Source organism: Adiantum capillus-veneris, chromosome 25, assembly GCF_014529385.1.
Source record: "Adiantum capillus-veneris isolate H3 chromosome 25, ASM1452938v2, whole genome shotgun sequence".
NCBI lineage: Eukaryota > Viridiplantae > Streptophyta > Polypodiopsida > Polypodiales > Pteridaceae > Adiantum > Adiantum capillus-veneris.
Genome location: NC_140955.1, coordinates 22,796,452 through 22,808,891, shown reverse-complemented (window position 1 = coordinate 22,808,891; position 12,440 = coordinate 22,796,452).

Genomic DNA, 12,440 nt, shown 5'->3' with positions numbered 1-12,440 from the left:
CTATTGAAGTCAAGCATAAGAACTCTAGGTCCGCAATTATTATCCGGATGAAGTGGATTACTATCCACCTTTACATAGAGAGAAGGGGAGATAATTAAGAAACAAATACGAGTGCTTTTTATTCAAACTCACTATAACATGTGCATTCAAGGGATATCTTCAAACTCCTTAATGGGGATACATAGGGATTACGTACGTCTCCCTTCAAAATGTACAACTTCTCTTGAGAAATAATACCAGTCTATGAATTCTTTTGAGCAAGCTTCGCACATTCAAAATGTCATTTTGCTAAACTCTCATGCTAACCACCTTCTATAGTAAGTGACCATAAACATTAGTGGAAAGCCTCTTACAAAGAGCACCAACTCAAGTGGAAAGCCGATGCTTTAATCACATGCTTGAGATAAATTATCTTTCTTGCACAAAATTTAAGAGTGAATTCTAGGCCTCCCTTAAAAAATTTAAGAGTGAAATGTTTAGTTAGTAAGGTATGGAGTCATTTAGTAATGAGGGATCCTTCTCATTCTAATGGGGGTGTATACATTAACTCTACAGCATGTTCAACTTTTTCACAAGAAAAACTACAAAATTAAAAGGATTTTTCTATCTAAGCTGGGTACCTATTCCACAAGGAAAGAGTATATGCACAGATGGGTTCTATGCCTCTATCTTACATATAAGGTCTTATATGTCTCTTTGAAAAAACACTATGCCTAAATATAATAGATAGTAAAAAGCTCTTTTATGTTCTTTTATCAAAGTTATTCCCCTTATTTGTAACCCTCAAACCATACCCTACACTATAAGACATAACAAAAAACAAGAATTATTAGTTAGGTAATCGTTGACAATAGCATGTATGGACAAACTTGAATGGACTTATGTGAAAAGGACCTAAGTCTTTTAGTATCAAAGGATAAGTTTCAATTGATATAAGATGGTAATTACAAATATTCTTCAAGCAATGTGGCCATCTAATATATTCAAGAAAATATTTATCTATATATGCCAATGGAGATATATGTTATTATTATTGATATATTTTATAAAGAGAATGCATATTCATCTTCTTCTAATACATCTCTACCTTTTCTCCTTCTTTTTTCAATCTCCCCCTTAAGTGAGACTTATATCCCACCTCCTTACACATAAGTTCAGAAGGGAAAATTATTCGAGGCCTACCCCTAACTTATACACTTATTTAAATTATTAAATACCCCCCTTCTCCACATTGACATGGTATGATAAGTTTTTCATGGTTGATCGCTCAGGGATCCATGATGTTTAAATGAGGAGATTAAATAGCTAAAGTTGTCTTAAAATGATTAGTGCTACTTTGTTGCTTCTTTTGAAAATAAGTTGACAACCCTAACACTTCAATTGATCAATCATAGGCACAACTATCATTTGCATAATTTTTAGTAATCTTGCAGCAATAATAGCTAACCATATCCAAAGAAAATTGAAGGTCTTTCAAATTTTGGGGAGGAGGCCACTTCAAAATAGCGTCTATCTTACTAGGATCCATCTTAAGATCGACCCTAGACATAAAGGACATATCCAAGATAGCGCACTGTTGATTACAAAAAAACACACTTACTCTTCTTAGCATATAATGGTGTCTGTCTAAGTCTACTCTTCTTGAGATACTCTAGATGTTCCTAAATCAACTATAAATTAGGATGTTATCCAAAAAGAATACCACAAATTTAGCTAAATAAGATTGTAGGATTGTATCCATAAGTGTCATAAACAAAGTTGGAGCATTTCTCACTCCAAAAGCAAGAGCAATGAGTCAAAATGACAAGACCATGTGTGGAAATCTTTTTCTAGGAATATCACTCGGACTAATTCCAATCTATAATAATAATATCTTGATTTAAATTGAACTTTATGAAATACATAGCCCCTTGATAATAGTAAAAAAGCTCATTAACTCTAGGCATAGGGTTTTTGTATATTATTGTAATGTCCTTATTCAAACTGTGATAGTCTATACACATCCGCATAGAGCTACCCTTCTTCTTCATCAAGAGCATTGGAGATGCCCAAGAGAAGATCTGATTCAACCTAAACCCTTACTGAGATAATCTTTGTAACATTTAATGGCCTAATAACTTATGTGTAGCGAAAATTAGCATGAACATAGTGGGCATTTCATTAGAATAGATTCCTAATGAGAATTACAAGAGTGCTTGGGTGGAGAGAGCAACAAAAAGCATAACACCTAGTTAGATAGCATTGACAATACTTTCAAAAGGGAGAGCAATTAAGCTATTCACAACAGTTGAGGACTGGATTTTTATGGAGCCGGTCCCCCCTCCAAAAGGCTTTGTATTATGGTTTCTCCTATCAAGAGAGACATTGTACAATACAATTCTTTGTGTTCCTTCAAGACTAGCTAGTGCAGTGAAGATGGAAACTTCATGCACTAAGCAAAACACTTAACAAACACAACTTAAATTATCCCCGTTCTCAGACCCAAGACCTCACACACCTTCGAAGATGGTGAGAGCTAGCAGGGTATGAGAGTAGATTGAGAGGAAGAAGGAGTATCTTACGAGAAAGATGTACATCTCCTCACATAATCACTCATATGTAGCATAGCTTACCTTAGTAATTAGCTTGGCAGAGGAGATGAGCATGCATTGAAGCTTGGCTCTTGGTTGGATTTGCATCCACATGCCAAGAGAGTGTTGATGTAGGCTTCTATCTCACAAGCTTGGAGTAGGTGATGAGTTCTCCATTAAAGCTTGGGAAGAGATAGTCTTCTCTTTCTTCACACATGAGCTTGTGTGAATGTGTGTGTCATAATGCCTTGCAAAAATCAGCCCCCTCTCTCTCTTGGGCGAGCCCTCTTGCTAATTGCTCTTGCTGAAGCCTCATTGGCCCTCCCCAAGTCAAGCCAATTACAATTAAGCAGCATAAGTGATAGCCTTCTGACATGTGTCCCCCTTTCCCCTTTTGTGAGAGCTTTAGGTAATTAAATAATTAAACTAAACTCTCATTGGACCCCTTTGCCTCCTGGCCAATAGGAATCAGGCAAGCCATGGGGCTCCTGAATGCTCATTGGACCCCTTGGGAGACTGCCCAATAGTCTTCTAGGAGACTTAATTCTCATTAGTTTCTTTTATTAAATGTTTTTAAATTAATTAAACTAGATTTACTCTAGCTTAATTCTCATCGGTCCACTTCAAGGTTCATCCAATAGAAATTGGGCACACCTTGTGGGCATCTGGCCTAGGGAGCTGACATGTGTCCCTCATTCCCTTTGTGTAAAGGGAGCCTGTGTGTGTGTGTGGATTTCTCTCTCATCCCCTACCTTTAGGGATCGCCCCCTCCCATGTAGGGATGTGCAAAGACTTTTAGGGCACACACAAAGCATCCAATTTTCCCTAGGATTGACCTTTGGACACAACCTTTGAATTTTGGAACCTTAGCATTTTGGAAGTCTTAATGGTCTGAACCTTAGGGTCGTTTTAGCCCATTGTTGCACATGGCTCTTTTGCAGATGGCCCCCCCTTTGGATCCCTATTTTCCCTCCTTTGGATCCCTACTGTGGCCGGTCTGCTAGCTTAACCAATATTCTAGCTTTTTCTCCCCTGGCCTTCCCCACATTAAATGATCAGTTTAATATGAGAAAATCATTTAGGAGAATTAGATATTGATTATTATGACATTACCTCTCTCTTGAAATCATAGTCGTCCTCGACTATGGTGTAGAGAAGATAAAGCATGTTCATGAGTCCTTTTCTTAGCGGGTAGAGGATCCCTATGTTACCCTACGACATCATTCCACAATGGATGACTAGTCCATTTGGCGCTTGAGAGCCTGAGGCTGCCGCAAGCATGTCTGCACATTAGTCCTATCAGTCTTCCATAGTAGAGTGACAAGCTCTACTTGGTGTTTGGGAGACGTCGTCTCCGCAAACTTGATCTAAGCATGCATACTACTTCATTTTTGTGCACAAATAAAGAAAAAGAGAGTCTTATAAGACAAAAATTTTGTTCATTTTTAACATTTTGTACATTTGCTTACTCTTGGGAAGCATTGTAAGCATTGACAAGGTTTAGGTTATCCTTTAATTGTATGCCTTGCATCCATCTAGCATCTTCAAAAGGATAATTCGTAAACTTAATAAGATATCGTCGGATAGTCTTACCGCCTCTTAATACCTTGTCTTCATGTCGGAGAATGGACTCGGGCTGCATCACCTCCTCTTGGTCCTCGATCTCCGGTGGGTCTTCAATAGTTGGTTCTTGAGGTGGCTCTCCTTTGTAAGGCTTTAATAGGCTCACATGGAAAGCATTGTGTATGAGCAAATGATTGGGCAACTTGAGTTGATAGGCCATCTCGTTGATTGGCCTAAGAATCTGGAAGGGACCATAGTACCTTTTTGCTAGTTTAGCATAGTACTTTTGGTGGCCCGTAGGATTCTTGCCCGTTGTGTGCTTTAATCGAGCCTTGGGAAACTTTAACATGACCCAATCGTTTTCTTTAAAGGCTTGGGCTCTTCTATGCTTGTCAGCAGCAGCCTTTTGCCTTTGCTGTGAGATAGAGATAGCATCCTTAATCTTTTGGAAAGATTCTTGTAGGTCTCGGCTATACTCATCTGCAGCGAAGATCTTCCCATGTACCTTAAGTAGCAAGGGACTTTTTGATCTTCCCTCAATTACCTCGAAAGGTGCTTTTCCCGTGGAAGTATGTACAGTGTTATTGTAAGCATACTCCACTAAGGGTAAGTACTTCTCCCATTGGGATCTTTGATCTACTTCCATTACATAGGCTTTTAGTAGATCGAGAATGGTTAGGTTAGCTATTTCACTTTGGCCATCCGTTTGTGGATGATAGGCCGAAGAGAAGTTTAGCCTTGTCCCTAAATTCTCAAAGAGACCCTTCCAGAAATTACTGGTCATTCTAGGATCTCTATCCGACACTATGGACATGGGCAAGCCATGGTACTTGAAAATTTGTGAAATAAAGAGGGTTGCCATTTGATGGGCTTTGATAGTCTTTTTGACAGGTATAAAATGAGCTTGTTTACTAAACCTGTCTACTATCGTCCATATTCCCGTATTCCCATGGATAGACTTAGGCAATCCAAAGATAAAATCCATGGATATGCTCTCCCATGGTGAATTAGGGATTGGCAAGGGTTGAAGCAATCCAAGTTGCTTCCCTCTATCAAATTTTGTCTTTTGGCATACCACACATTTGGAAACATACTCTTGTATGCTCACTTTCATGGTAGGCCAATAGAAATATGTTTCAATTCCCTTTAAGATAGACTGAATCCCTCTATGCCCCGCATAAGGTGGAGCATGAGATTCATACATTACTTTCTCACGTAGTGAGTTAGTAACGCATATTCTATTGCCATAGAGAAGATAACCATCTTGTAAAGTAAATGGTTCTTCTTTCTTCCCTAATGCAAGGGCTGAAATCACATCTCTAAAATCGGGATCAATAGCATACTCATCTATCATTGAAGATAGATCATTGTGAGTTGCTATGGAAACCGCATTCACTCTCGGCCGTCTTGAGAGTGCATCAGCTACTTGATTATGCTTGCCAGCAATGTGAGCAATATGAAAATGAAATTGCGAAAGGAAATTTGCCCACCTCATTTGTTTGTCGGAGAGCTTGGTCTGTGTCATGAAGTACTTAAGACTTTGGTGATCCGTTCGCAGAATGAAAGGAGTCCCCAATAAATAGTGCTTCCATGAGTCTAAGGCATGTAGAACTGCAAGGAGTTCCTTTTCGTATATGCCTAGAGCTTGCTCAACAGGATCGAGCCTTCGGCTCTCATAGCCTATGGCGTGCCCTTCTTGGAGCAAAACAGCTCCAAGGCAATCACCACAGGCATCACATTGGACCTCAAATGGTTTTGAGAGATCCGGTAGTGTAAGCACAGGTTGAGAGATAAGCTTTTCTTTAAGCTTTTCGAAAGCATTGTTTTCCTTAGCAGACCATGTATACCTAACGCTTTTCTTTGTTAGGTCATGTAATGGTCCCGCAATTTGTGAGAACTTTTCTATGAAGCGTCTATAGTATGCACACATACCTATAAAGCTTCTTAGTTCATGAAGATTCCTTGGTTTAGGCCATCCTTTTATTACCTCTAACTTGGATGGATCCATTTGGATGCCATCTTGAGAGATAATGTGACCTAAATACTGAATCTCTTGCAAGAAAAATTCACTTTTCTTTCGATTAACATAAAGTTTCTTCTCTCTTAAAACTTGAAATATTACCTGGAGGTGTTGCTTGTGTTCCTCCAATGAATTAGAGTAGATGATAATATCATCAAACAACACTCCAGTGAAGGTTCGATGAGGCCTGAATAGCTTCTCCATCAAGCGGTTGAATGTGGCTGGTGCATTGGTCAAGCCAAAAGGCATGACAATGTATTCGTAAAGACCAAATGTAGTACGAAATGCGGTCTTTACAATGTCTTGATCAACTATCCTTATTTGATGATAGCCACTTTTTAGGTCAACCCTACTGAAGTAGGTCGATCCTTGAAGCTTATCAAATAGGTCTTCTACCCGTGGAACGGGAAACCTATTCTTGATAGTGATCCTATTTAGTGCTCTATAGTCGACACACATACGATATGTGCCGTCTTTCTTTTGCACTAATAGCACAGGTGAGCAAAATGGAGATGAGCTTGGCCTAACCATACCCTTCTCAACTAACTCATGCACTTGCTGCATAATCTCCTCTTGTTGAGCTTGAGAAACTCTATAAGGAGGTTTATTAGGAGGTGAACTTCCAGGAAGAAGTTCAATTGCATGGTCATCATTACCTCGTTTAGGAGGTAGCTCACAAGGGATGTCATCAATAAAAACATCTTGAAACCCCTTGAGAAAATTGGATAACTCTAATTCCTTTTGGTTGCTTTTATTTTCTTTTGCTAAAGCATTAGGTTCATTTTGAGAGTCTTTAGCAAAAATCATGTACACGGAAATAGAGCTCTTTATTGACTTGTTGAAAGCTGGTGTATGTACAATGGGGATGGTGTTACCCATTTCCTTAGCATCTATATACATGTCTTTTTCCCTGAACTTAAAGGAGATTCTCCTTTCAGGAAATTTAACATCGGCAGCCAGGCGGTCAAACCATGGTGCCCCTAGGATTACATCCTCATGCTTGAGAGAAGAGATAAAGAAGTCCTCTTTGTCCACATAGCCTTGGACATGAAGCCTCAATTTACCGATTAAGGGAGTGATTGAAGCTTCTTGCCCCTTGAAGGCACTGTCTGCGGGTAGGACATCTCCCATCTCATAGGATTGTATTCCTAGCTTGGTGGCCAACTCTATAGATATAAAATTGTGGGTAGAACCAGGGTCAAAGAGAATAAAAGCATCATGTTCTCTTACCTTTCCCCAAGCATGACATAGAGGAGATCCTTTGTGGTGAGTTTGGTGAGTCTCCTCCTCTTGGATTTCAACCAAGGAAGCTCTAGGAGGATCTTGGCGGTTGTTCTTTTGGGGACAAGCGCGGTACGCATGCCCTTGTTCGCCGCACTTGAAACACCGGTTATCCTTACGATAACGCTCAAGCTCTTCAGGAGAGAGTTTATTCTTACCTTTGTAAACTCCCTTCTCTTTAGCTTTGTTGGAGTTGCCCTTAGGAGACTTTTGGACATTGTCCTTTCCCTTAGGCTCATTGGAACCCTTATTTTCCGGGGGCTTATTATTTCTGTTTTCCCCCATTGCTCTTTTGTACCATCTACGGTAAGACATCTCCCCATCTCATAGGCTTGGATGCCTAGCTTGGTGGCCAACTCTGTGGATATGAAATTGTGGCCAAAGAGAATAAAAGCATCATGTTCTCTTACCTTTCCCCAAGCATGGCATAGAGAAGATCCTTTGTGGTGAGCTTCCTCTTCTTGGATTTCGACCAAGGTAGCTCTAGGAGGCTCATGGCGGGTGTTCTTTTGGGGACAAGCGCGGTACGCATGCCCTTGTTCGCCGCACTTGAAACACCGGTTATCCTTACGATAACGCTCAAGCTCTTCAGGAGAGAGTTTATTCTTACCTTTGTAAACTCCCTTCTCTTTAGCTTTGTTGGAGTTGCCCTTAGGAGACTTTTGGACATTGTCCTTCCCCTTAGGCTCATTGGAACCCTTATTTTCCGGGGGCTTATTATTTCTTTTTTCCCCCATTTGGAAATTGATTCGAGAGGCGACCATAGTGTGGTGTATTACCGCCGATATGGTACGTGGTCTTTGGGAGTTGACATACTCCGCCATTTCTTCGGTTAAGCCCGCACAAAATTGTTGCTTTTGCTCTCCAAAATCCAACTTTTTGAAGACAGTGGCTTTGAGTTGTAAGTCCCAAAACTTGTCTACATATTTGTGGATGGATTCATTGGGAGAGAGCTTTAAGCTTCGCCATTCGGTGAGTACTTTGTCTTTGGCATCGGTGGCCAAAAATTGCTTCATAATGGAAGCTCTTAAAGCCTTCCATGTTCGTGGAGCTTCACCGTTGGCTCGTAGGCTAGACCACCATTGTCTGGCGGACTTTTGAAAGTGCATAGCTACATGGCGTAGCTTAGAGGACTCCGTGAAGCCCTCATCTCCAAACGCCGCATCGAATTGTTGGATAAAGGCCAAGACTTTGTCCGTACCACCAAAGGTACCATCATAGGTAAGGAAAGAGATGCTCTTCCCTCCCTCTTTGAATTTCTTCAACTTGGACGACCTCTTCCATGCGGCATAGGATTTCCTATGACCTCTTCTTTTTGATGGTTCAAAGGTTGCACCATCACTTTCTTCAGAAGGTGAAGAATTTGAAGAAGGTGGAGAAGAGGGTGACCTCTTTCTCGCCTTTTTCTTGTCTTGATCTTTGTCGTCTTCACCATAGCTTTCATAAGAGGAAGAGGATGAAGAAGATGGAGAAGAGGGTGTCCTCTTTCTTGCCTTTTTCTTCTCTTGCTTTTTATCATCCCTCTTTGAATTATGGCGTGGAGAAGAGTGTGATGGTCTTCTCCGCTTTGGTGGTGATGGAGAGCGTTTAGCCCGCCGTCTTCGTGGAGCCATCTCCGCCGAGGTGGCGGGAGACTCGCTTCTTTCTCGTTCCTTCGGTGGAGGCTCTTGAGTTCTCCTTTGGGAAGGATATGCATCATCAAGAAGTAAATGCTTGAGCCCTTCATATGGATTCTCTTCTTCTTCCCGAATCGGAGAGAGACCTCTTTTGGTAGTCTCACAAGGAGGCTTCCTAGGTGTTCTCTTGTCATGGTGATGAGCTTGGAGAATCCCGTGAGCACGGAGCTGCCGTTGCACTTCACTTTGGAGAGATGGATTGCCCATGGCTTGTTGAAGCCTAGAAACAAGATAGTTAACAAGCATTGAAGCATCATTAGTAGCTTGTTCATGAGCAAAATCAAAGTTATCAACATTAATTTCACTCTCTTTACTATTGTCAGCCATTCTAACAACTTTTAGGTGTAAACTTTTTAGGTGTACTTTGGCACCTCAAGCCCTAGTTACTACTCCTCTTTACCCCTTTAGAAAAAGCACTCAAGCTACTGTACCCGCGGCTCGAATACCATTAATTGCAAGGAATAGAAGAGAGGGTCTTTCGACACCAAAACAGCACCGGCTCCTGTCAAGCTTCTAATAGCTCAATAGTGGTTAAGCCGTAGGCAAGCCCCGTAGGACTCCACTATTAAGACCATAGCTCTCGACGGTGATGCCCCGTTAACTGCACGAAGGCAGGCGAACTGCAAGGCTGAAAAATCCCTATTCTACTTACTCACAAGCAATTAATAATACCAACCATTTGTAGCTAGCTTGAGGACCTCCCTTCTTGAGCAAGAAAAGAGAAACCTTGAGCTCTGATACCAATGTAACATTTAATGGCCTAATAACTTATGTGTAGCGGAAATTAGCATGAACATAGTGGGCATTTCATTAGAATAGATTCCTAATGAGAATTACAAGAGTGCTTGGGTGGAGAGAGCAACAAAAAGCATAACACCTAGTTAGATAGCATCGACAATACTTTCAAAAGAGAGAGAAATTAAGCTATTGACAACAGTTGAGGACTGGATTTTCATGGAGCCGGTCCCCCCTCCAAAAGGCTTTGTATTATGGTTTCTCCCATCAAGAGAGACATTGTACAATACAATTCTTTGTGTTCCTTCAAGACTAGCTAGTGCAGTGAAGATGGAAACTTCATGCACTAAGCAAAACACTTAACAAACACAACTTAAATTATCCCCGTTCTCATACCCAAGACCTCACACACCTTCGAAGATGGTGAGAGCTAGCAGGGTATGAGAGTAGATTGAGAGGAAGAAGGAGTATCTTACGAGAAAGATGTACATCTCCTCACATAATCACTCATATGTAGCATAGATTAGCTTAGTAATTAGCTTGGTAGAGGAGATGAGCATGCATTGAAGCTTGGCTCTTGGTTGGATTTGCATCCACATGCCAAGAGAGTGTTGATGTAGGCTTCTATCTCACAAGCTTGGAGTAGGTGATGAGTTCTCCATTAAAGCTTGGGAAGAGATAGTCTTCTCTTTCTTCACACATGAGCTTGTGTGAGTGTGTGTGTCATAATGCCTTGCAAAAATCAGCCCCCTCTCTCTCTTGGGCGAGCCCTCTTGCTAATTGCTCTTGCTGAAGCCTCATTGGCCCTCCCCAAGTCAAGCCAATTACAATTAAGCAGCATAAGTGATAGCCTTCTGACATGTGTCCCCCTTTCCCCTTTTGTGAGAGCTTTAGGTAATTAAATAATTAAACTAAACTCTCATTGGACCCCTTTGCCTCCTGGCCAATAGGAATCATGCAAGCCATGGGGCTCCTGAATGCTCATTGGACCCCTTGGGAGACTGCCCAATAGTCTTCTAGGAGACTTAATTCTCATTAGTTTCTTTTATTAAATGTTTTTAAATTAATTAAACTAGATTTACTCTAGCATAATTCTCATTGGTCCACTTCAAGGGTCATCCAATAGAAATTGGGCACACCTTGTGGGCATCTGGCCTAGGGAGCTGACATGTGTCCCTCATTCCCTTTGTGTAAAGGGAGCCTGTGTGTGTGTGTGTGTGGCTTTCTCTCTCATCCCCTACCTTTAGGGCTCGCCCCCTCCCATGTAGGGATGTGCAAAGACTTTTAGGGCACACACAAAGCATCCAATTTTCCCTAGGATTGACCTTTGGACACAACCTTTGAATTTTGGAACCTTAGCATTTTGGAAGTCTTAATGGTCTGAACCTTAGGGTCGTTTTAGCCCATTGTTGCACATGGCTCTTTTGCAGATGGCCCCCCCTTTGGATCCCTATTTTCCCTCCTTTGGATCCCTACTGTGGCCGGTCTGCTAGCTTAACCAATATTCTAGCTTTTTCTCCCCTGGCCTTCCCCACATTAAATGATCAGTTTAATATGAGAAAATCATTTAGGAGAATTAGATATTGATTATTATGACAATCTTCAAGTTTTATCTTTGCTTTGAATAGATTAAGCCTACATGCTGGTTTGCTTATAGGCTTACTATCTAGTTGCACATTGCTACAGAGGGATGCGAGGCTTGCCTACAAAACATAGAAAATAATATGCTATGAGCATTAAAACCAAAAAATGTGCATACATGGAAAATCGCATGTGCAAACAATCAAGAGAGGTACACGATCTTAGAGAGACAAAGAGTGAGAGAGAGAGAAAGTGCACATGCAAGTGTACCTGTTAGACACGGCGCACTGGGTACAATTTTCCCCGAGTCTCCCCCTGTGCAAGAGCGAGCATTTTTCTCTTGCACATATTTATTTATAGATTTCTTGAATGCTCAAAATGATTACAAATTGTCCACCAAGACATAAAATGACCATATCTCATAAAGAGATTTTTAATTACAAAATACTCATAAATTTGCCAAACATGAAGCAAGCTTTTGCCACTTATTAGCTACAATAAATGAATATTTATCAATTTCCATTACATTATACCTCTCTCTAAGAAAAGCCACTGACCTTAGTTGCTCATATGTTAAGAATCAGTAAATAATACTTCAAAAACAATGGTTAAAATTATCTATAAAAAATATAATGTATTAAAAAAATCATAAATTTTCTATAAAAAAATTCTTATGCATGTCACCATTATCCACGTACTACATATTCTAGTGTCCTCTATCATGAGAATAAATAGCATGTATCATATCTTAATGTATCAGGATATCATTGGTCATATTCATCATTTAATGGTCATATTCCATTAATTCCAAATCCAATTCAATAAACACTGTTGAACTTATATGATCATAAACCAAATCCAGATGCAAATATAACTGATTCTCATGTAGCAAAATCATACTAGGGGCAATGGTGGCCAGTCACAGAAGCGAGCACTGTAGCATGATTTTGTAATTGGTGTTACCTAAATCGGTGAATAAACACCTATTGATCATGCTTTCTAAATAAAAAAATC